Raw genomic sequence first — 24,850 nt, 5'->3', positions numbered from 1 at the left:
ATGAAATCCTGACAGATGGCCTTAGCTGCGGCTTCTGCTGTCTGGTCTTTGGTAGGCGTCACTACTGCGAACTTGGTAAAGTGATCAGTCATTACCAAACAGTGTCCGTAACCATTGTATGAAGTTCCGATCATCAGATAGTCAATCATCAGGACTTCCAAGGGTGCAGAAGTTCGGATGGCCTGAATGGGAGCCCTTTGTTCCGGGGGTTTGTTCGACTCACACTGGCGACTTGTTCGGCAGACCCCTTCAACTTCTTGCCGCAGTTGAGGCCAATACACCAGCCATTGCAACCACCGAAAGGTCTTCTCCACACCGAAGTGAGCACCTCTTCTATGAGCCTCCTGGTCGGGTCTTTGACCAAGGGTGACAGATTCTCTCAGCTTTGCCAGCTCTGGGTCGGATTGTTGCAAATGTATCCACTCGTCTCTTGAGCGGCCCAGGATTTGAGTGGGCCTCGGCTCCTCTCTGGTCTCCTGGGCGTTGACCACAGCAGTGGCAAACTGGCTGAAATCCGGAATCTCGCCGCCTTCTAGTTCCTCATCTCTATCCCTCTTCGGGCCCATCTGAGTAACCCGGGACAGGGCATCTGCATGAGTGTTCAGAGCCTTGGACCGATAGGCGATCTTATACTGGTATTTGGACATCCTTGCGACCCACCGCTGATCTAGCGCGCCCAGCTTGGCGTTCTCCAAGTGGGCCAAAGGGTTATCTGTCCGCACTTGCACTTCTGACCCCGACAAGTACTCAGCAAATTTCTCGGTCATGGCCCACACCAGTGCCAGTAGCTCCAGCTTGAACGAACTGTAGTTGTCCGGATTCTTCTCCGTATCGCGGAGTGACCTGCTGGCATACGCAATCACCCGCTCTTTTCCTCCTTGCACTTGAGCCAGCACTGCTCCCAGTCCATGCAAGCTTCCATCAGTGTACAACACGAAAGGCTGCGAAAAGTCAGCGTAGGCCAGAATTGGGGCATCCATTAGCGCCATTTTCAATGCTCGGAATGCCTCTTCTTGTCATGGGCCCCACAGAATGGGCTACCGCTTGGCTCCCCCAGCCGTTCCTCTCAGCAATTCATTGAGCGGGATCGCAATCTTAGCAAAGTCTTTAATGAATCTGCGGTAGTATCCAGCGTGCCCCAGGAATGCCCTCAGTTCTCTTAGATTAATGGGTGTGGGCCACTTCTGCACGGCAGCTACTTTCTCCGCAGTGGGGTGCACCCCTGCACTGGACACAGTGTGCCCCAGATATTCAATTTCCTGCTTGAAGAGATGACACTTACGAGGCTTAATCTTCAGGCCGTGCCTCCGAAGCCGTTCTAACACTTGTTCCAGTCGGCGGAGATGATCTTCAAACGTAGCGGAATAGATAATGATATCGTCCAGATACAGTACAGACCAAAAGTTTGGACACACCTTCTCATTTAAAGATTTTTCTGTATTTTCATGACTATGAAAATTGTACATTCACACTGAAGGCATCAAAACTATGAATTAGCACATGTGGAATTATATACTTAACAAAAAAGTGTGAAACAACTGAAAATATGTCTTATATTCTAGGTTCTTCAAAGTAGCCACCTTTTGCTTTGATGACTGCTTTGCACACTCTTGGCATTCTCTTGATGAGCCAACGGTAATTTGAAATATTAGCAAAATACGAAGTCTCTCAAAGTAATGTGGTGCACCCAGTCAGGGGAGTCACCACGTCAGTTCTTTATCTCTGTATATGGCTCTAGCGGGGGTCACCGGTTATTCCCACTAGTCCGCAAGTCTTTTCCGGACAAAATCAATTAAAGCAAGTTTAGCTTCTTCTGCCCCAACTGTTCCCCTCCCAACCTGAGTACCTAAACCCAACTGGCCCCTGTACCGTGAGTGAACAGAAGTGACAGCCCTGTTCACGTATGCAGCTCTTCTGCTTTTACTGGCGTGACTTTCCTGGCTCAGCAGTCTCTCAACTCCTCTATTCCTGGCCGTTGGAGGCAGTATCTCAAGCCGGGGATAGGGGGGTCCAGACCTTGTCTGTCGGCAGGCAATGTCGGGTTCCGCGAACTCACTCAGCACCGCAAGCAGGTTCTGACTCTCCTCAGTAGGTACCGCACTCGGGTCACATCTGTGAGGGATCCGGAGCTCATCCACCGGTGCCCCGCTGTGGCACCTCGCAGGCCTCCGGCTTAGGCCTGCCACGCGGGGTTTCTCCGCATGCAGGGAGCACGTCTGCTCCTCTCTGCTGCTTGGCGCCAAACACTCCTCAGGCTTGGCGCGCTTGCCTCTTATCTCCAGGAACTCCTTCCTGGAAGTCACCTGACCGGGTCCAGCGTCTAAATCTGCTCTCCCTTCAACTTCTCTTGTTCATCTTGGTTCCGCTTTACTGTGTCTGGCCAGCAGATGGCAGTCTCTCTCCATCTTTGAAGCATCATGTAAGAGTTCTCTTAAAGGCTCTCTCGCCTCTACTACACAGGGACGCCAGATAACTAACAGCCCCAGCCCTCGGCGTTGTCCCCAGCGTGCTCTCTGCTTCCTTCCTGTTCAGAGTCCCGGCGGTGTGCCTAGGGCATGTGCGCTCGCGCTCCCCTACTCTTAAAGGGGCAGCGCAAGGTGAGGGCATTTCACTATATGGTGAAATGCCCTCACTTTGTTGCTGAGAGGCATTTAGAACAATGAGTTCACCTGCAAGATGGCTCCTGGACAATTACTGGGAGTGATCCTGTATAAAAGACTCCCTCCTCCTTATGGAGTCGCCACGGAATGCATTTAGTCATTAGGTAGTGTGGTTCTACCACTGCAGTTGTGAGGTTCCCTGGTCCCTGTGCGGCCAGTGTCCTGAACCCGAATCCCTGGTCCCTGTGCGGCCAGTGTCCTGAACCCGAATCCCTGGTCCCTGTGCGGCCAGTGTCCTGAACCCGAATCCCTGGTCCCTGTGCGGCCAGTGTCCTGAACCCGAATCCCTGGTCCCTGTGCGGCCAGTGTCCTGAACCCGAATCCCTGGTCCCGGTGCGGCCAGTGTCCTGAACCCAAATCCCTGGTCCCGGTGCCGCCAGTGTCCTGAACTCAAATCCCTGGTCTCTGTGCGGCCAGGGCCTGAATGTTGTCCCCTTGTCCTGGTGCGGCCAGTCCTGTTCCTTAAGTCCCCTGGTCTCCAATGTGGCCAGTGCCTGAACACTGTCCTCCAGTCCGTGTGCAGCAAGTCCCTGATCCAGTATCCTAGACCGGTGTGTCTGAACGTAGCCTTAATCTGTGTCAGCAAACCTGATTCCTGGCGTCAGAAGCTGCACTACCAGATTCTGCCTAGGAGTGGTACCTGGCAACTACCTGCTGCCCAGTCATCTTCACCATCAGGAGCTCCAATGAACACCAGGTAGTCGCTAAGCTATGCCCCTACCTAGGCAGGCCTGGCCCTATGGCACAGTGGGTCCACAAACCCACATGCACCATCTTTGGGCATAACACTCTATGGCAGTAAGTGTCCCCTGCATGGTCACCAGCTGATTGCAGCTCCGAGTACTAAGCCTGCTCATTCATCAAAGCAGCAGATGAGCGAAAGGACCAAGATTGTAGGGAGAATGTACAAATGCTGGCATTTCCCATGATGTTCTGAATAAAATGCAACAGATTCAATAAGGGGCATAAGCTATATGAACAATAATACGTGCCACCCCACCCCCACACACAATACACCATCAGGAGCTTTTATGACCTCCACTTAATATGGGATTGGTTCTTCCTTTTGTAGCTGCAATGGCTTTCTCTCTTCCGGAAAAACTTTCAACAAGATTTTGGAGGTGTCTGTGGGAATTTTTGCCCCTTCATCCAGAAGAACATTTGTGAGGTCAGACCCTGATGTTTGGGAGAGGTCGGGCTCAGAATCTCTGATCTACTTTATCCAAAAGGTGTTGGATGGGGTTGAGGTAGGGGCTCTGTGCGGCCGGTCACAGATCTTTCGGCCTACCAGTTAACCGGTTGACATGTGATGTTGCAACATGCTGTAATTGAACTCTGCATATGTTGCAATGTCTGTGGCAGCAGAGACGAACCCTGATGCAGTATGTCATTTTGCATAACCTGGGCCAATGCAGTGCGGACGTGGTGCAAATCACACTTGCGTAGTGGACACAGATTAAGCACCTGAGCACCCCTCTGCACATTTTTGAAATGGCTACTAAGATGGTTAGCGCTGATGATGCCAGCATTAGCATCACTATTCCAGTCATCTACATGCTGGAGCACACTTTGAATAGTCTGCGGGAGGAGGTGGTGGTCCCAGGAGAAGAGGAGGAAGCAGAGGAGGATGTGGAAGGGATAACAATATCTCTAAGTTCTGGACTGTCATCGCACAAGCGGTTGCCAAGGTAGGTTGGATTACAGTGATCAAGGGGGGCTCATGGTACCAGACAAACTGTTCGTGAAAGGGCAGGAGCTGAGGAACAATTGGAGGAGGAAGAGGTGATAGACGCGCAACAGTTAGGAGAAGAGGATAATGATCCCCTCTCTGTTGTCCGTGGTTGCCAGGAGGGGATGGAGGAAGCAAGCTTGAGTGTTATCCCGCTACCAATACACAATGGACTTGGACCTCATGAAAGAGACTGATCCATGAACACCTTCTCGCTGCATGATCTGCAACATGATTGTTGCCCGTATTGCTAGGATTACAAATAGTGCTGAGTACTGGGTTGACACTCTTCGATCCACGGTACAAGAGTAAATTTTGCCAGATGCCCCCCCACCCCACCCCCTGGAAAGGGACGTGCCCATGCTGGAGTATCAAAACATGCTTGAACACAATCGAGAGTGGTTTTCCCCAAGATAGCAGTGAGGCACACAGTGTGCATCGCAGTTGTAGACTTCCAACCCTGGAAATGTTGAGTCGTCAACGCAAATAGATTAGCAGCCTTGCAGCGCTGGGGTTCTCCGTTCCAACTCCATCAAGAACAACATCTGCAAGGAGTTTGTTTGTTCTCCCTGTGTTTGCGAGGGTTTCCTCTGGGTACTCTTCTTTTTTTTTTTTTTTCTTCTTCAATATCAATGCCATCAGGGGGGTTTGGACCCTTTTGAATTTTGGCCCAGAAAAATTGAAGAGTGGCCTGAGCTCGCCTGTGATGCCTTAGAAGGTTTGTCATGGATGGGCAGCAGAGCTGAGGAATTATTGGCGCTATGTAAGTGAGTAAAATAAATAAATAGAAATTGATGCCACTTTTGTGGTATCTGCCCATAATTCTTGGAAATGTTTGGTCTCCTCCAAGTTGGGTCTCCTTCATGTGTGTTGCCTGAATTTGGCGAAGCTCTCAGAGCACCAGGCCTACACCTGTCACTCATCCACCAGTCATCCACCAGTTACTGATCAAAGTTTAAGCTATAAATGCTGCTCCAAGCCCTGTCCAATGCTGAAATGTGGCATGGTTTCACGGCCAAGCTATTAGCACAAGAATTTATATTGTGAAATGTGGATTCCTAGCTGGAGCACAAAACTAGCACAAAATGATTAAAAGCTGATTGTGGACTAGTTTCTGTAGCGTGGTAGTAACACAACAAATTTTATATTTTATAATGTGAACCCCTGTATGGAGAAGAATATCAGCACCAAAGAATTAAAAGCGAAGATGTGGTCTGCTGTATGTATCACAGTAGTAACAGAAGAAATTAGATTTTTTACTGTGGATGAGCCCTGTATACAGAAGAATGTAAGCACAAAACAATTACAAGCTCAGATGTGGCTTGCTTTATGTAGCACGGTAGGAACAGAAAAAATTTGAGTTTGAAAGGTGTACTCCTTTGGAGCACAATATCAGCGAAACAAAGTTCTATGCTGAAATGTGGCCTGGTGTCTCTGTCTGGACCACACTAATGGCAAAAACGATTGATCTGCTAGAAGGTCGATTTCACAACCACACAGGATCCTATCTATCTAAACTATCTGACTTACAAGCAACCACCTAGCTAACTATTTCAATCTCTCAGTATCCAGGAGCAGCCTCTCCGTACTGTTACACTGACAAAATGGCACTCAAACAACATGTCCGCTCTTTATATGTAGAGGGACATGTGACTTCAGCAGTCAATGACAGAAGCCCTTGTGTCTGGACGTTGTGGATGGTTCCTGCACCCTGATTTGCTTGCCGGAATCTCCACACAATAACTTAAGAAAAAAAAATTGGATTAACAGTCCGCTGCGCCTCTGACCTCTCCCCACCTCTTCCCCTCATCAAACACGTCCACCCCGCCCATCATACAGCACCACTATCCTGGCCAAAGTCCTTAAAAATACAGTAGTGGAAACGCAACCATTTACCGCACTTTTACTGAATTGGGCCAATTTTCATTAAAAACGCTCGAGTGTCCAATTACAAATCTGCATCTGCAATGTTCTTTCCGAATTTGAAAAAAACAAACGTTTTCCAAACATGTTCGCTCATCTCGATCAACGAGCTCTCTACCATCAGCCATTCTGCCAGGTATTTACCCATAATCAAGTGAGACGAAACATGCATCGGGGTGTCACCGCCACAGGATCTATTTGGGTATTCTACAGTCATGGCCAAAAGTTTTGAGAATGACACCAAAATTATATTTTCACATGATCTGCTGGCCTCTGGTTTTTATTAGTGTTTGTCTGATGTTTATATCACATACAGAAATATAATTGCAATCATATTATGAGTACCAATAGGTTATATTGACAGAATGAGTTAATGCAGCAAGTCAATATTTGCAGTGTTGCCCCTTCTTCTTCAAGACCTCTGTAATTCTCCCTGGCATGCTCTCAGTCAACTTTTGGACCAAATCCTGACTGACAGCAGTCCATTCTTGCATAATCAATGCTTGCATTTTGCCAGAATTTGTTGGTTTTTGTTTGTCCACCCGTCTCTTGATGATTGACCACAAGTTCTCAATGGGATTAAGATCTGGGGAGTTTCCAGGCCATGGACCCCAAATCTCTAGGTTTTGTTCAATGAGCCATTTAGTTATCACCTTTGCTTTATGGCAAGGTGCTCCATCATGCTGGAAAAGGCATTGTTGGGCGCCAAACTGCTCTTGGACAGTTGGGAGAAGTTGCTCTTGGAGGACATTCTGGTACCATTCTTTATTCATGGCTGTGTTTTTAGGCAAGACTGTGAGTGAGCCAATTCCCTTGGCTGAGAAGCAACCCCACACATGAATGGTTTCAGGATGCTTTACAGTTGGCATGAGACAAGACTGGTGGTAGCACTCACCTCTTCTTCTCCGAATAAGCTGTTTTCCAGATGTCCCAAACAATCGAAAAGGGGATTCATCAGAGAAAATGACTTTGCCCCAGTCCTCAGCAGTCCACTCCCTGTACCTTTTGCAGAATATCAGTCGGTCCCTGATGTTTTTCTGGAGAGAAGTGGCTTCTTTGCTGCCCTCCTTGAAACCAGCCCTTGCTCAAAGAGTCTCCGCCTCACAGTGCGTGCAGAAGCACTCACACCAGCCTGCTGCCATTCCTGAGCAAGCTCGGCACTGCTGGTAGTCCGATCCCGCAGCTGAAACAGTTTTAAGATACGGTCCTGGCGCTTGCTGGTCTTTCTTGGGCGCCCTGGAGCCTTTTTGACAACAATGGAAGCTCTCTCATTGAAGTTCTTGATGATGCGATAGATTGTTGACTGAGGTGCAATCTTTGTAGCTGCGATACTCTTCCCTGTTAGGCCATTTTTGTGCAGTGCAATGATGGCTGCATGTGTTTCTTTAGAGATAACCATGGTTAACTGAAGAGAAACAATGATACCAAGAACCAGCCTCCTTTAAAAGTGTCCAGTGATGTCATTCTTACTTAATCATGACTGATTGATCGCCAGCCCTGTCCTCATCAACACCCACACCTGTGTTAATGGATCAATCACTAAAACGATGTTAGCTGCTCCTTTTAAGGCAGGACTGCAATGATGTTGAAATGTGTTTTGGGGGTTAAAGTTCATTTTCTGGGCAAATATTGACTTTGCAAGTACAGTAATTGCTGTTAAGCTGATCACTCTTTGACATTCAGGAGTATATGCAAATTGCCATTACAAAAAATGAAGCAGTAAACTTTGGAAAAATTACTATTTGTCTCATTCTCAATACTTTTGGCCATGACTGTAGTTAGTATTTTGTATTTCTGGTTGTTTTGCACTGTTTAGGGTCTGATCAAGGTGGCTTCCTACATATATAATATATAGATCAGCAGGTTAGCTATTTGTAAGTTTTACCCCAATAGTTCCCATAGTCCCTACCTTATTGCTGATGCTTGCGCATAATATATTACCTGGTGGTCGGAGTCAATTTTTGTATTGCAATTTAATTTTCGGTACATGCATTATTTATCCTATACTGCTCTTTGGTGGTTTCCTTTATGTGTAATGCTCCTAAATTTTATGTAATGGTTTTATTTTTACAAAGACGGGCTGAATATTATACAGCTGTGTGATTGGCGCACTTTTCGACGCCTGGCTGCTGAACTTCCACGGACTGGATTAGTGCAAGCCAATCCGTTCACTTGATCCTAGGGGTTGCACTGACCTTCACCCCCTGAATACCTGTACCGGAATCTGGGCTTACACATGAACCAGGTGGAACAAGTTGTGGCAAGAAGGGTCATCAAGCGAACTCAATACCAAGAGGTCACGTCGGGGAAAAAAATCAGAAAGCAAGTGGATGATGAAAATAGAAGCCGAGGTCAGAAAATGGATAAACAAAGTAGCACAACAGGAGCAATGGATCAGCAATGTGACTAAGTCTAGCAGAAATAATAACTGTCAGCAAGAGACTGTCTACTGGGGTTTATATTGAAAGGGGCTGCACCTATGGCTCCTAGCAGAGAGCTTATTACATTACCAGCTCACTGCAGCAACATACAGGTGATCAGGAAAAGGATGACTTGTATTAGCAATCTTATAGTTAAACAGCCACATGCTTCCATCAATACCCACAGTAGTAGTACATGTTCAGACACAGATGGGACAAAGCCTCCTAACCTTTAGGGCCTCGTTCTTCAGGGAAAGACTGACGAATCCTCCTGACTAAGGTGTTTCCATAAATGTCACCATTTGTGACCTCCCACATGCCCAGTGACGGCCTTAAGGCAAAGCCTATAAGAGAACCGACATACAACACCGGCCATAGGGATAAAATTCAACACACTTTATCACACAACATAACATGACATATCACACTTAATAAGATATAACTTGCAACAACACAATTAACCCCTTCGTTGCCATGGCGTCTTCTTCAGCCTGCCAGCCTCCTTCAAATGCTCCAAGTATTGTAAGGACCCTCTCACTATCCAGGAACCTCGAATTCGGCATCTGGGAAAAAATGGAAAGCTTCGACAGAAGATTACAGGTTGATAACCTCAGTTAACCACTTCGCGCCAGAGCCTGTTTTTGCCTTCGTGATCAGGCCAATTTTCTCAATTCTGACCACTGTCACTTTATGAAGTAATTACTCTGGAACGCTTCAACCGATCCCCCTGATTCTGAGATTGTTTTTTCGTGACATATTGTACTTCATTGCGTTTATTTGTGAAAAAATCGGAAATTTGGCAAAAATTTTGAAAATTTAGCAATTTTCAAACTTTGAATTTTCATGCCCTTAAATCAGAGAGATATGTCACACAAAATAGTTAATAAATAACATTTCCCACATGTCTACTTTACATCAGCACAATTTTGGAATCAAAATTTTTTTTGTTAGGGAGCTATAAGGGTTAAAAGTTGACCAGCGATTTCTCATTTTTCCAACAAAATTTACAAAAACATTTTTTTAGGGACCACATCACATTTGAAGTCACTTTGAGGGGTCTTTATGACAGAAAATACCCAAAAGTGACACCATTCTAAAAACTGCACCCCTCAAGGTGCTCAAAACCACATTCAAGAAGTTTATTAACCCTTCAGGTGCTTCACAGGAATTTTTGGAATGTGGAAGAAAAAAATTAACATTTAACTTTTTTCACAAAAATGTTACTTTAGACCCAATTTTTTTTATTTTCGCAGGGGTAACAGGAAAAAATGGACCCCAAAATTTTTTGTGCAATTTCTCTTGAGCGCGCTGATACCCCATATGTGAGGGAAAACCACTGTTTTGGCGCACTGCAGGGTTCGGAAGGGAAGGAGCGCCATTAGACTTTTTGAATGTAAAATTTGTTTGAATAATTAGCGGACGCCATGTTGCATTTGGGGAGCCCCTGATGTGCCTAAACAGTGGAAACCCCCCAGAAGTGACACCATTTTGGAAACTAGACCCCTTAGGGAACTTATCTAGATGTGTGGTGAGCACCTTGAACCCCAAGGTACTTCACAGAAGTTTATAATAATGAGCTGTAAAATTAAAATTTTCACATTTTTTCCCACAGAAACGTTTTTCATCCCTTAATTTTGCATTATCATAAGGGTAATAGGATAAATTGCACCATGAAATTTGTTGTGCAATTTCTCCTGAACACGCCGATACCCCATATGTGGAGGCAAACCACTGTTTGGGCGCACGGCAGGGTTTGAAAGGGAAGGAGCGCCATTTGACTTTTTGAATGTAAAATTTGTTTGAATAATTAGCGGACGCCATGTTGCGTTTGGAGAGCCCCTGATGTGCCTAAACAGTGGAAACCCCCCACAAGTGCCACCATTTTGGAAACTAGACCTCTTAGGGAACTTATCTAGATGTGTGGTGAGCACCTTGCACCCCCAGGTGCTTCACAGAAGTTTATAATATTGAGCCGTAAAAATAAAATTTTCACATTTTTCCCACAAAAAATGTTTTTTCATTCCCTAATTTTGCATTATCATAAGGGTAACAGGAGAAATTGCACCATGAAATTTGTTGTGCAATTTCTCCTGAGTACGCCGATACCCCATATGTGGGGGGAAAACCACTGCTTTGGTGTACGGCAGGGTTCGGAAGAGAAAGGAGCGCTATGTTGGCTGGGATAGGTGGCAGACACCATGTCACATTTGAAGAGTCGCTGACATGCCGAAACAGCAGAAACCCCCACAAGTGACCCCATTTTGTAAACTACACCTCTCAAGGAATTCATCTAGGGAAGTAGTGAGTATTTTTTAATTTTTAAATTTATACCATTGGGCAGTGAAAAAAGCATAATTATATTTTTAACACAAAAAAATGTTTTACCCTCAGATTTTACATTTTCACACAGGGCAATGGGTAAAAATGGTGCCGAAATGTGTCACACAATTTCTTCTAAAAGTGGCAATACCCCATATGTGGCTGTATCGTACCGCTCAGCCATACGGCGAGATCTGGGGGGGGGGCGGAGCGCTATTTGACAATTGGAGAACAAATTATTGTAGAATAGGCATTTGGATTTGGGAGCACAAAATTTTCTGAATTTCTTTTGGGGTGCAAGGGCCATTTCTCTTTTCCAGAGCCTTTCTGCTACCAGTAACTTGGAAGTCCCTTATATTTTTAACAGATGACGGACCTGAGTGGGGACTTGCTTTTTTTGAGGACTGAGTTGAAGCTTTTATTGGGAACATTTTACGTAACATTTATCCGGCGCTCTAGGCTGAGCACTTACATCGGGGTTTCCATCTAAATTTCCAAGTGATATAATTCAGATGAAACCCCTGCGGGATCCATTCACTGTAATGAGGCAGCAGAGTTACTCTGGACTCTGTCTGGACTCTGTTTAGCGGTGTCCTTTTTTTCAGAAGTGCACAAAACTGTGGCCAACCGCACTTTTATGCACGCCTAAAACAAATGACACCTTGGGATCACAGGCCAGAGGGCATCCACAGTGGCCTATATCTGCCTCATTACAGGGAACCTTCCGTCATGGGTTCAGTCTGAATCACGTATTTCAGAGATTTACACGGAAACTCTGGTGTAAGTGCTCAGCGCAGAGTGCAGGATAAATGTGGGCAGAGCCTTACTGCGATCTTTGGGAGACATAATAAACGAATCAGTAGCAGGTGAAGAATTGGTTTTATTTATTTTTTTCGCCGTTCCTCGTGTGATCTAACTGATTAGATTACTTTATTCTTCGGGTCGGTGCGATTACAGAGATACCAGATTTATATCGGGTTTTTATGACTGACAGCTGTCACACACTAAGACGCTTTCTTTTGCAAAATCTAGTTTTTGCATCGCCATATTTTGAAAGCTATAATTTTTCCATATTTCGGCCGACAGAGTCATGTGACGGCTTGTTTTTTGCGGGACGAGTTGACATTTTTATTGGTACCATTTTTGGGTACGTGACATTTTTTGATCGCTTTCTATTCCGCTTTTTGGGAGGTAAAATTAACAAAAACCAACAATTCAGGAATTGTTTTTTGAGGGTTTTTTTTATGCCGTTCTGCGTGTGGTAAAAGTGATCAGGCAGAGTTATTCTTCGGGTCAGTACGTTTACAGCGATACTACACTTACTGTATATTTTTTTTATGTTTTGGCGCTTTTACACAATAAAACAATTTTATAGAAAAAATATTCTTTTTGCATTGCTTTATTCTGAGCGCTATAACTTTTTTATTTTTCTGCTGATGGAGCTGTATGGCAGCTTTTTTGCGGAACAAGATGACGTTTTCAGCGGTACCATTTTTATTTCCATTTTGCTTTTTGATCGCATTTTTTTCCCCTTTTTGTTTGGCGATATGATGAAAAAGCATATTTTTTTGCTCCGTTTTTTATTTATTTTTATTACGGTGTGCACAGAAGGAGTTAATTAGTATGACAGTTTTATAGATCGGGTTGTTTCGGACGCGGCGATACCAAATGTGTACTTTTTTTGGTTTTGCATAAATATACGGATTTATTGGTTTAATATTTTATTTATTTATTTTTATTTTGTGATTTTTTTTAACAGTTTAAAAACATTTTTTTTTACTTTTTTTTTACATTTTTACTTACGGTAGTCCCTGTATGGGACATTAATTAATCACTGATCTCATCCAATGTAATAGACATGTATTACATTGGATGAGATCTTTGCTGACTGTTTCACAGTCAGTGTGTCCTGCCAGGCTTCAGCTGCAGGCTGAAGCCTAGCAGGACACCATATATGGCAGATCTGGAGGCGGTCATGTGACCTCCAGCTGCCATAGCAATGCCAGGTCCTGGAAGGTATCAGGGGTCGTCGGAGAGGTAAGTATACGACCCCCTCTCCTCTCTCACCATATTCTATATGCCGCGATCACTATAGATCGCGGCATATTCTATATGCCGCGATCACTATAGATCGCGGCATATAGAACATAGCAAAGGGTTAACATCATTGGGACCTGATCCAATCAGGTCCCGATGATGTCCCCTGTCAGAGCTAACGCTCTGCACCGGAATCGCAGCGCTTGCAGGACCCTGGGGGTCCTGAGCGCTGTGGGACCACCCACCGTTTTTAAACGTTGGTGCTGCACAGAGCCCAGGCAGCGCCGACGTTTATCTACAGTGGGCGGTCGGGAACTGGTTAAAGGTGTTTCTAACAAAATTAGAATATCATCAAAAAGTTTATTTCAGTTCTTCAATCCAAAAAGTGAAACTCCTATATTATATATAGAGTCATTACACACAGAGTGATCTATTTCAAGTGTTTATTTCTGTTAACGTTGATGATTATGGCTTACAGCCAATGAAAACACAAAAGTCATTATCTCAGTAAATTAGAATAATTAACAAACACCTGCAAAGGCTTCCTAAGTGTTAAAAAAGGTCCCTTAGTCAGTTTCAGTAGGCTCCACAATCATGGGGAAGACTGCTGACTTGACAGATGTCCAGAAGGCAGTCATTGATACACTCCACAAGGAGGGTAAGCCACAAGGTCATTGCTAAAGAAACTGGCTGTTCAGAGTGATTTATCCAAGCATATTAATGGAAAATTGAGTGGAAGGAAAAAGTGTGGTAGAAAAAGGTGCACAAGCAACCGGGATAACCGCAGCCTTGAAAGAATTGTTAAGAAAGGGCCATTAAAAAATTTGGGGGAGATTCACAAGGAGTGGACTGCTGCTGGAGTCATTGCTTCAAGAGCCACCACACACAGATGTATCCAGGACATGGGCTTCAAGTGTTGCATTCCTTGTGCCAAGCCACTCATGACCAATAGACAACGCCAGAAGCATCTTACCTGGGCCAAGAAGAAAAAGACCTGGACTGTTGCTCTGTGGTCCAAGGTGTTGTTTTCAGATAAAAGTAAATTTTGCATTTCATTTGGATATCAAGGTCCCAGAGTCTGGAGGAAGAGTGGAGAGACCACAATCCAAGCTGCTGGAGGTCTAGTGTGAAGTTTCCACAATCAGTGATGGTTTGGGGAGCCATGTCATCTGCTGGTGTAGGTCCACTGTGTTTTATCAAGACCAAAGTCAGAGCAGCCGTCTACCAGGAAATTTTAGAGCACTTCATGCTTCCCTCTGCCGACAAGCTTTTTGGAGATGGAAATTTCATTCTCCAGCAGGACTTGGCACCTGTCCACACGGCCAAAAATGCCAATACCTGGTTTACAAACAACAGTATCACTGTGCTTGATTGGCCAACAAACTCGCCTGACCTTAACCCCATAGATAATTTATGGGGTATTGTCAAGAGGAAGATGAGATACACCAGACCCAACAATGCAGACGAGCTGAAGGCTGCTATCAAAGCAACTTGGGCTTCCATAACACCTCAGCAGGGCCACAGGCTGATCGCCTCCATGCCACATTGCCGCATTGATGCAGGAATTGATGCAAAAGGAGCCCCGACCAAGTATTGAGGGCATTTACTGAACATACATTTCAGTAGGACAACATTTCAGATTTTAAAATCATTTTTCAAGCTGTTAGAATACTTTATAATTTACTGAGATAATGACTTTTGTGTTTTCATTGGCTGTAAGCCATAATCACCAACATTAACAGAAATAAACACTTGAAATAGATCACGCTGTGTGTAATGACTCTATAATATGAGTTTCACTTTTTGCATTGAAGAACTGAAATTAATTTTGTGAGATGCACCTGTATTTCATATGGAGCAATAATTTTAGTTTAGTGGAGGGGACTTTAAGTTTATTATTTTTAGTAGATAACCACACCTTGTCCCCAACCCTGAAATTTAGTCTATCAGTGCATGTTTTATTAGAAGAGGTCGGAATGTCCCGTGTCCTCCAAGTTTTTCTCTGATCTCAGACTATGTAATCCTTAATTTGTCTATTGATTTACTGGCCTCAGGAGTGTCCAAATCAGAGGCTAAAAAGGAACCGAAGCGAGGATGATACCCAAGATTGCAGAAAAATGGAGATGTTTTAATTGATTCTTGATACTGCTTGTTCATGGAGAATTTGGCTAGAAGCAAATATTCCATCCAGTCAGACATCAAATTCTCCATGAACAAGCAGTATCAAGAATCAGAGACCTAACACCGAAGAAATTGTTCGTGTGTCTGGGTGGCATGTTTAGTCTGACCATTGGTCTCTGGGCAATAAGCAGATGAAAAGGACACTTCTCTATTGATCTTGTTGCAAAATGGCCTCCAGAATTTGGAAACTAAGAGTCCCCGGATTGGAAATATTTTCCGGAATACCATGTAAACTGTTTTTACCTTGGAGGATTGCAGGTCAGTAATGAAGTCCAAGGACCTTTAGATGTAAGGACTGGAGAAGTCTGGCTGGACAGGTTTGGGGTGCTTTAGTTTGGGCACAGATTTCACAAGCAATGACATATTCCTTTGAATCTCGAACAGTGGTTGGCCACCAAAAATTCCTGGTTACCAGTCGGATTGCATTTTTAATCCCAGAGTACCTAATCAAAGGACTACTGAAAATTTCACATGAAACTGGGGAGGAACAAACAATATTTGAGCTAATACTTAAGATCTACAGATCTCTTCAACAAGACCTAGGGAAACAGGACACAATACCCTCCGCTAGAATAGGGACCTATTCAGAGTCCTCAGATTTAGATGGACAGAAGTTTTGGGAAAGAGCATCGGCTTTAACATACTTAGTACCAGGTCTAAATGTTACCACAAAATCAAACCTAGAGAAGAACAAAGCCCATTTAGCTTGTCTAGTATTCCATTTTTTTGGTGGATTCAAAAGAAGATTTTTGTGGTCAGTAATAACTGTGACTGCATGTTTGGCACCTTTCAGGAAGTGGCGCCATTCCTTGAAGTCCCACTCAATTGGTAATCATAAATTGTTGGCAATGTCCTAATTACTCTCGGTGGATGAACATTTTCATGAAGAGAAGGCACATAACCAAAGTTGAATGAGAAATGGAGTACCTTGTGATAGCATTGCTCCAACACCAACCTCAGTGAAATCTACCTCTTTTATTAAAGGACACTCTAGATTGGACTCAACCAATACTGGATCTAATGAAACGTGCTCCTCTAACTCCTTTTTAACACTGCACTTTGGACTTTTTTTCCTTGTTTATCAGTCCATTATATGGTTAAATTAATGGGATTGTTCCAAAATACAACTCGTCCCGCGATAAACAAGTCCTCATACGGCTATGGGGACAGAGATTTTAAAAAGTTATAGCTCTTGGAAGAAGGGGAGGAAAAACTGAGACTCAAATTGGCTGAATTTTGGGGGGTGGGTTTTAAACGGCTGTTTTACAAAGACAACCAAGTGACGGGGCTTTGCTACATCAGTTGTTATCTCTGGGGAAGCCATAATCAGGTTATATATATATATAATCACCTGCAGCGGCGGTAGCGTTGCATGAATGTCCGTCCTTGTAATGACTGTGTGCTCTTGGTCTGCCAAAGCGCTAGCCACTCTTATGAGCAATAGTCCTGGCACATGGAGGGGAACCCGCCTCTCTGATACCCGTTAAAGGACTTTGCATGGATTTTATGGACCGGACTGCTAAGCTTTAACCCTTGAGGCTCTGCATGAAATGTTTGGCTTGATACTCTAGAGATCAGACAATATTACGGGTGCATAGAACATTTTATGGTGAAATATTTAAGAATCTGCTGGAGCAGGGGCGGTTGATAAATGAGTCATAAAAAAATAAAAACCCTCAATGAATTAGTGTTTTGTTAACATTTTAAAAAGATTTTTATGACGGGAAGTTGTAAATAAAGGTCAGTAGTAAAATGAAATAATCAGACCCCTCGATGTGGATAACCGACTCGTCCGCACTTCACACATAATGTCTCGGCATAAAAATTTAGATTTTTGAACACGGCTTTTTATTTTGCCCTGCTGGGTATTTTCACTGCGCTTGTGTGTGTGTATAATTATAAGATGGCCATAAAATGCCGTAATTTAGTCACTGGCCATTGTGAGCTATTAAATGTGAGGAGCGACGTGGAAGATCTACGACTCGTGCATGGCACTGCGGCTTAATGCCGGCTCGGGGGAGGGGTAAAGGGATCGGGAGCGGCAGACGAGCTCCACTGAGAGGTATGACTCAGGAATATGTAATGGACAAGTGCTGTGACTAATGACTCCATTGCTTTGTCGTAAATCTAGAGGGGGAAATTCTAAACTTAATTTTTTTGCATATTTTCAATTTACATTTTTTTGCAAAAAAAAAAAAATGTATATCTTTTATTTTACAATGGAATATGTCAGAGTTTCCATATACTTTTATTAAAGGTCACAAATGAAAAGGAAAAGTTTTCATTTCCAGCATTTGGAGTGCATGTGGGCTGTCATGTGGGCGTTCCTACTTTTAAGGGTATGTTCACACACTCCTGACTGACAGGACCTCCCTCACGGCCATGAAAGGCAGAGATGGGAATAATTTTTTTATTGTAACTTGAGCTGTGATGTTTAGTTTCTCGTGGTGGTGACGATGTAGGGAAATTGAACGCTTTATTTCAGATCCTTCCACAAATGACCACTGAGAACTGTGGGGTCAGTGGCAGCAGGATGATCTATCATCTTCTCATTTTGCAGTCTCTTTACTGCTATCTCCCTTCATTTTTTATTATTTTGTACATTAGCAATTAGAGGACAGATCGATGGTAGCTTTTATTAAATGCAGAGGGGCACAATTTCTTATAAAACTTCTAGCAAGTCAGAAAGTACATTAAATCAGGAAACTTTTCATTTTTTTTCATTTGGTCCAAATGGGCATGGGAAAGTGGTATGAGTGCAAAAATGGGGGAGTTTACTTTGTGGGGGCACGACTCCCGAGCGGAGGCACAAAGGATGGGGGGGCAGATGCACCAAAGGGGATTGACGGTCGAGTGGAGGCACAAAGGTGGCACGAATGCCGATCGAAGCTATACAGGTGTCATGACTGCCAAGCGGAGGCTCAAAGGGGGCACGAGCGGGGACACAAATGCTGAGAGAAGGCACAAATTGGGCACAAATACCGAGCGGAGGCACAAAGGTGTCACGAATGTTGAGCGGAGGCACAAATTGGGCACGAATTTCAAGCAGAGGCACAAATTGTGCACGAATGCCGAGCGGAGGCACAAAGGTGTCCTGAATGCCGAGCGGAGGCACAAAGGTGTCATGAATGCCGAGCGGAGGCACAAAGGTGTCATGAAGTTCTTGCGGGGGCACGAATGGGGCAAGAATGCTGAGCAGAGGCACAAACTGGGTATGAATGCCGAGCGTGGGCATAAAGAGGGCACAACTGCCGAGCGGACGCACAGAGGGTGCACGATTGCCATGTGGAGGCACAAAGGGGGCATGATTGCCATGTAGATTTAGAAAGGGGGCACGATAAAAGATACTGTAAACCTGATGATGCAGTCAATTTTTGTGTGCCTGACGCGCCCCCTGGGCCGTGGGGTACTCGGTGCCGGGCCGGTCATTGCTAGGGGAGATGTCACAGTGGCGGTGACCCAGTCCGTGACCCAGGGCTGTCAATAAAAGGGGAATTTGGGAAAGGGGATTATAGTTTTTATATAAAGTTCATGACGCCACCTGTGGTATGCGGCAAAAGGGAGCCTCCGCTGCGGAGCAGGTCCTCTGGAGCTGATGTTAGTGTAGCAGAGTTGGTTCAGCTCTCCACAGGTAAAGCTTAGCTCCAGGGCAGGAAATGGTGATGTTATAGATGTTGCTGTGCAGTGTAGTGCAGGGGATGATGGTGTGACGCCCGGGTGGAGGAGAGAGAGATGGATGGTAGTAATGCGTCCGAGGGGACGCCTCTCCTTCCCCGCTCGCTAGCCCACCCTGAGAGTTGGGGTACTCGGAAGCCGGGCCACTGTGCAAGGTGGATGTAGTCGCGGCCTAGGCCCGGTCCGTGCCCAGGGTTGTCACATACAAAAAAGTTAAGGGCTAGGAGGGACGGTGACAGTGATTCGAGTGGTTCTATTGACTACGCCACCTGTGGTTTCTGGTGATCCTCCACCAGCGCTGTGTTCAGTCCTCTGAGGCGGGATGTAGTGGCAGCAGCAGATGGTACTACTCCCCACAGGCGGAGCAGGGCCTCAGGGCTGAGGGAACAGGAGGATGGGAGTCGTAGTGGGAGATGTGGTGCGGTGCCGCGTTGCAATATGAAACCGGAGGTCATAGGGGTAGTCTTCCAAGCTTTACTCACAGTAGAATGCACAGCTGCAAGGCTTCTCCCTGCTCCTCACGGCGCGCTGCGGCCACCAGGACCGGGAGTCCGACAACCTCCGAGTAGTTCAGGTGCTTTGGTCAGGACCCCGCACCAGAGTGTTCCTAGTCTTTTCCCACTAGGTCCTCTCCTGTCCGTGTGTGGTACGTGTACTAAAGCCGGGTCTCCCTCTGGACTATGCACAGAACAAGGGTACGGGTGGCAACTCTGCTCCGTCCGTTACCCGATGGGATCCACTGAGCCTCCGGGCTTCTCCGACTAAGACGTGAAGTGACAGAGTCAGATATCGGGGGCCGGTACCCCTTTTGCAGCAGGACTCCCTCTGACTAGGCCAGAATAGTGAGGACAGGTGGCGTATACCGCTCCGTCTGCATCCCCCTGGGATCCTTTTGCCTGCGGAGCTTTACTCCTCTGCTCCCCTCAGGCCTTCTTGGGTAGGGACCTTGACCGGGTAGAGACAGCAGTTAACTCTAGCCCGCTCCTCGACTCAAGGCCAGAGTACGAGGACCGTGTCCCCATCAACTGCAGGTTCACACAGAAAGCCACGTTCAGTGATGAAGATCACAATCAAAAGAACATAAGCCCAAGATGGCTGTTTATTAAATATGAATTTTTAAGTGTAACCTAAATGTGCGTCCTCCACCCTCACCCACTACTAGGTTTCCCCTAACTTTGGTTCCCCCATCACCACTTATCCCGGCTGGGGCAGCACCCTGGTGCATATTAGCCCCCCTCAGGTGAGAGAGGTGTAGTGTTGGATGCAGAGGTGGGGTCCTGACAGCTGCACCTTCCTTACCTCATAGGAGAGATACCACACCTCATTAAAGAGATGCAGTACCCTTGTGGCGACCGAACCCTCAGGGGCGCCACATTCCCCCCTGGTGAAACACAGCACGTCCGCGGCCTGCAAAGAGAGCAAAACATGGTACAGACTTTTTAAATTTTTCTTGCATAACATTATAACAATCTTCCCATTATGGGAGGCACTTCTTCTTGAACGTTACAAACTTTAAATAGTATAAAAATATAAAAACATCACAGAGACTTTATGCATATAGACAGACCAATTAAAGTGCAGTAAGGAAAAGTCAGTTCAGAAGCATGAGGGACCTGTCCCAAACCCTCAACGTAGGCCCTGGGGTGGCTGCAGGGCATGAAGATCCCGAGTTGGACCTCCAGGAGAGCCACTCCAGACAGGTTTTTCTTCTGAGGTCTGAGGTAGAAGTAGTATGGCGGTTTTGTATAAAACCAATAGGGAGCACCTAAATAGATGCATAAACTATATACAAAAGAAGAGTCTGTCTACTGCCAGTCCTCAGGGACAAATGTCTCTCTAAACCGGGAGGAAAACATGTTAGTTAACATAAAACAAGAACAAGTTAACTGCAAAAGGTTACAGCCGCAGGGGCCGCTTACTCCATATATCCCCACCGGGGAAAGGGTTCATTCCTCCCGACGGAGGCTGGCTGATCCTCCACTGTCAAGCGCGAGGGGGCGTCACTCCTGGACACTTTGTGCACATCCAGGGCGTACAAGCCCCGCACCCCGTGGTGGCGGGTGTACGAAACCAGGTCACCCGGGAAGAGGTTCCGGCCAGGGTGTCCCTTCTTTAGTTGCGGCTCGACGTCCCGCCGGCTGACGAAGACTTCTTGCTCGAACTGGGGACTCCTAATGAAGCCCCATCCCGCCTCCTGGTGGAAGCGGACAATTTGCCCTTCCTCCCGGGGGCTTGGACAGGCTGCCTCCTCCTGGCGGGCCTTGGACTTTGCGGCCTTGGCGCGCACCTCCAGGTGCTCGCAGCGAATCTCCCTCTGCCGTCGCTCCCTGTCAAGCTGGAGGATTTGCTGCCTGCACAGCTCCCTCCTCCTCCGCGCTTCAGCCCGGGTCTACTGTGGGAAGCCAATCAGGTCCCCACCCCTGGTTGTCACAGGCCATCTCCTCCGCCGCCGGCCAGGTAACTGGAGGTGTAGGTTGCGGTGACAGCAGGGGTTGCTGCAGGTCCTCGGTGAGTGCGGACCAGTCCGGGTTGGGGTCGGTTGACTCCCCAGCAGACACAAGTTCCTCCGAGTCGGGAGACGGGAGGCAATACAGGCCTCCAGCAGTGGCAGAGGCTTCCAGCTCTGGGGCAAAGACTTGCTCCCAAGTGACCGCGCCGGGTAGCAGATACTCCGTCATCAGATCCAGGAGGGGCACGGTGGGCTCAGCAGCCTGGACGAGGGTATCACTCTTACCCGATCCTGGGTTGCACGCGACCTCCGATTCTTCTTCCTCCTGGGTTGCTGCTCCTTGGCGGCGGGCCCGGATCCTTTGCAGCATCTCTTTCTGCCATGCGGCGGACGCCGCATGCTGGGCCTCAGCAACCCTTTGGGCAAGGTCCGGGGTTTCCTTATGAAGGAACTCTACTTCCGCCGGGGTCAGGAACATGCCTCCCTGCTCTCTGACAGGAGTGAGACTTGGGCCGACTTCGGAAAGCTCGGGTGGACTTCCCTCAGTAGCGTCCATGACCGCTCCTGAGTATGGTGAGTCTCGGACTGTTATGGCCGCACCTTGTGGTTTCCTTCATTCCCTCCTCTTTTGGGGGTGGCTCCAGGGCGGCAGGCCGACAGGCACTCCTCCAGACATCCCATCCGTTTTGACGGACACTACCCCGCGGACAGTCTCTAATGGAAGGGGCGGTCTGCTCTTTTGGCGCCATGTGGGAGCCAGGCCCATGATAGGAGGGGCTAGGAAGCTGTCCTTCCTGCACATTATGGCGTCCGTTCTTCTTGGGCGGGCGCCATTTTAAGTGGAAAACGACAGTCTAAGGTAAAAGGTGCGCAGTACCCGGTAGCAATGGACAATCTTCTTCCATTGCTGCGGGCACGCAATCCTGCCGACTATGCCAAGTTGTGACGCCTACTTCGCTACTCGCTAGCCCACCCTGAGAGATGGGGGTACTCAGAACCGGGCCTCCAGGTGGAAGGTGGATGTAGTCGTGGCCTAGGCCCGGCCCGTGCCCAGGGTTGTCGCATCAAAATAAGGGCTAGGAGGGACGGTGGTAATCAAGTGGTTCTATTGACTACGCCACCTGTGGTTTCTGGTGATCCTCTACCAGCGCTGCGTTCAGTCCTCTGGGGCGGGATGTAGTGGCAGCAGCAGATGGTACTACTCCCCACAGGCGGAGCAGGGCCTCAGGGCAGAGGGAACAGGAGGATGGGGGTCATAGTGGGAGATGTGGTGCGGTGCCGGGTTGCAATAAGAAACAGGAGGCCATAGGGGTAGTCTTCCAAGCTTTACTCATGGTAGAATGCACAGCTGCAAGGCTTCTCCCTGCTCCTCACGGTGCGCTGCGGCCACCGGGAGTCCGACAACCTCCGAGTAGTTCAGGTGCTTTGGTCAGGACACTGCACCAGAGTGTTCCTAGTCTTTTCCCACTAGGTCCTCTCCTGTCCGTGTGTGGTACGTGTACTAAGGCCAGGTCTCCCTCTGGACTATGCACAGAACAAGGGTACGGGTCAGATATCTGGGGCCGGTACCCCTTTTGCAGCAGGACTCCCTCTGACTAGGCCAGAATAGTGAGGACAGGTGGCGTATACCCCTCCGTCTGCATCCCCCTGGGATCCTTTTGCCTGTGGAGCTTTTACTCCTCTGCTCCCCTCAGGCCTTCTTGGGTAGGGACCTTGACCGGGTAGAGACAGCCGTTAACTCTAGCCCGCTCCTCGACTCAAGGCCAGAGTACGAGGACCGTGTCCCCATCAACTGCAGATTCACACAGAAAGCCACGTTCAGTGATGAATATCACAATCAAAAGAACATAAGCCCACGATGGCTGTTTATTAAATATGAATTTTTAAGTGTAACCTAAATGTGCATCCTCCACCCTCACCCACTAGTAGGTTCCCCCTAACTTTGGTTCCCCATCTCCACTTATCCCGGCTGGGGCATCACCCTGGTACATATTAGCCCCCCTCAGGTGAGAGAGGTGTAGTGTTGGATGCAGAGGTGGGGTCCTGACAACTGCATCTTCCTTACCTCAAAGGAGAGATACCACACCTCATTAAAGAGATGCAGTACCCTTGTGGCGACCGAACCCTCAGGGGTGCCACAATGGCGCAGTAATAATTCGCAGAGACAGTGGGGTGCAGTCTTCAGGGATTTACTTAAGATTTTTAGACTCCAAGTTACCAGGGCCAGGGTAACTTCCCACGTCGTCCTGTGCTTACTCAGGGAGGGGTTCAGCAAACCCGCAGGTACCTCCTTAGTACTTAGCGGGACCCCGTTCTGTGGGTTTCTTCTGGCCGTCTCCCTGCACCTCACACCCAGTGTCCCAAGCCAGTGACCGCGGACCTTGTCGGGCGACGTCTTCTCTGTCCCCTGGGTCCTCTATGGCCACCTTTTTGGTGAATTAGATGTGGCTTTTGGCTGCAGCACCTGAAATGCTGCACCCTCCGGTTACGTAGTTGAGACTTGAAGAACTCTGCTAGTTTAGGGGCCGGTCCCCTTCTGCGGCTCAATCCCTCCACCGCCTGGTAGATTCGGGCGTATGGGTGGCCTCCAGCACTGCCCGTACCCCTGAGATCTTTTCTGCTTTACTGGAGCCTTCCTCCCTGCTCCTCTCCTCTTCTTTCTGTCCTGGGCCTCTCTCACTAGGCCCTCCTACTAAGCAGAGCTCCTGCTCCACACACTCTCTTCATCAGACTGACTACTCACAAGATGGCTTCCCCTTTTTATATCCTCCTTCTCAAGTCCTCCCCTAAACTTCTACCTCCACCCACACCCACTACATGGTTCCCCCTACTTTGGTTCCCCCCACTCCAGTCAGGCACAGGGCTCAGCAGGAGAGCGACGCATCTTGCCCCTCCTGCTGGTCTGGAGTAGTGTAGTGTTGGATGCAGGTGTTAGGGTCCCGGGCAGTACTCCTTCCTTACCTGAGAGTGAGATACCACACCTCTGGGTGAGATGCAGTACCTCTGTGGCGACTGAACCCGCAGGGGCGCCACACTTTCATTTTTACACCCCATTTCTGAGAGCCATAACTTTATTTTTCTGCCAACATTTCCATACGAGGGATTGTTTTTTGAGAGACAAGTTGTAGTTTTGAATGACCACGTTACTTTTACCATATTATATATGGGAAAATGGGGAAACTAAATTCCAGGTGAGATGAAGTGGTGAAATTCCGCCATTGTTTTTTGGGTCTTGTTTTTACAATTTTCATTGTGCAGTAAAAATCACCTGGAAGTGTAATTTTCCAGGATTACTGTGATACCAAACTCAGAAAGGTTCTTTTTTTTTTTTCATGCAGTATGAATCGGGTGATCTCTTTTCTTCATTCTTGAATGGTTCAACTGATAGCACTTGATCTAGCTCGGATTTTATTTAAAACAGCCAGCAAACATGGTCCATGTACATTTAAGCGGTCGT

The sequence above is a fragment of the Phyllobates terribilis genome, unplaced genomic scaffold (genome assembly GCF_046119375.1).
Source record: "Phyllobates terribilis strain yellow unplaced genomic scaffold, ASM4611937v1 Scaffold_7__3_contigs__length_470593459, whole genome shotgun sequence".
Classification (NCBI taxonomy): domain Eukaryota; kingdom Metazoa; phylum Chordata; class Amphibia; order Anura; family Dendrobatidae; genus Phyllobates; species Phyllobates terribilis.
The sequence above is the reverse complement of the archived record's forward strand: the minus strand, read 5'-3'. Positions refer to the sequence as shown.